Source organism: Orycteropus afer, unplaced genomic scaffold (assembly GCF_000298275.1).
Source record: "Orycteropus afer afer isolate SDZICR_OR568_19922 unplaced genomic scaffold, OryAfe1.0 scaffold00091, whole genome shotgun sequence".
Taxonomy (NCBI): Eukaryota; Metazoa; Chordata; class Mammalia; order Tubulidentata; family Orycteropodidae; genus Orycteropus; species Orycteropus afer.
The window spans coordinates 10,999,476-11,000,649 of NW_006921678.1; positions in this window are offsets into that span (position 1 = coordinate 10,999,476).

The window sequence follows — 1,174 nt, forward strand, 5'->3', positions numbered from 1 at the left end:
GTATTGAAGGAGGAAGTTGAAACTGCAATGAAGGAATTGGTGAAGAACAAGGTTCTGGGAATTGACAGAATACCCATTGAGATATTGCAACATATGGATGCCGCACTGGAGGCACTCACTCAGTTATGCCAAGAGATTTGGAACCTGCCCAACTGACTGGAAGAGATCCATATTTTCACCCATTCCAAAGAAAGGTGATGCCACAGAATGTGGAAATTATAGAACAATATCATTAATATCACATAAAAGTAAGATCTTACTGAAAATAATCCAAAAACGGTTTCAGCAGTATATTTATAGAGAACTTTCAGAGGTGCAACCTGGATTCAGAAGAGGACATGGAACAAGGGATATCATAGGTGCTGTCAGATGGATCTTGGTTCGAGGCAAAGAATACCAGACTATGCAAAGGCATTTGATTGTGTGGATCATGACAAATTATGGATAACATTGAGAAGAATGGAAATTCCCAAACACTTGATTTTACTCATGAGGAACCTGTACATTGACCCAAAGGCTGTCATTTGAACAGAACAAGGGGACACTGCATGGTTTAAAATCAAGAAGGAAGTGTGTCAGGGTTGTATCCTTTCCCCATACTTATTCAATCTATATGCTCAGCAAATAATCCAAGAAGCTGGACTATATGAAGAAAAAAGTGGCATTAGGATTGGAGGAAGAATCATTAACAACCTGAGATATGCTGATGATACAACTCTGTTTGCTGAAAATGAGGATGACTTGAGGCACTTGTTGATGAATGTAGTCTGCAGTATGGAGTACATCTCAATATAAAGAAGACAAAAATCCTCACAACTGGACCAATAAGGAGCATCATGATAAATGGAGAAAAGATTGAGGTTGTCAAAGAATTCACATTGCTTGATTCTACAATTGACATCAATGGAAGCAGCCGTCAGGACATTAGACAAAGTGTAGCACTAGACAGGTCGGCTCCAAAGGAACTCTTTCAAGTGCTGAGGAGCAAGGATGTCTCCTTGAGGACTATGGTGTGCCTGACACAGGCCATGATATTTCCCATTGCCTCGTGTACATGTGAGAGATGGACAATGAATAAGGGAGACTGAAGAAGAGTTGATGCTTTTGAGTTGTACTGGGGAAGAATGCTGAAGGTACCACGCACTGCTAAAAGAACTAACAGATCTGTCCTGGA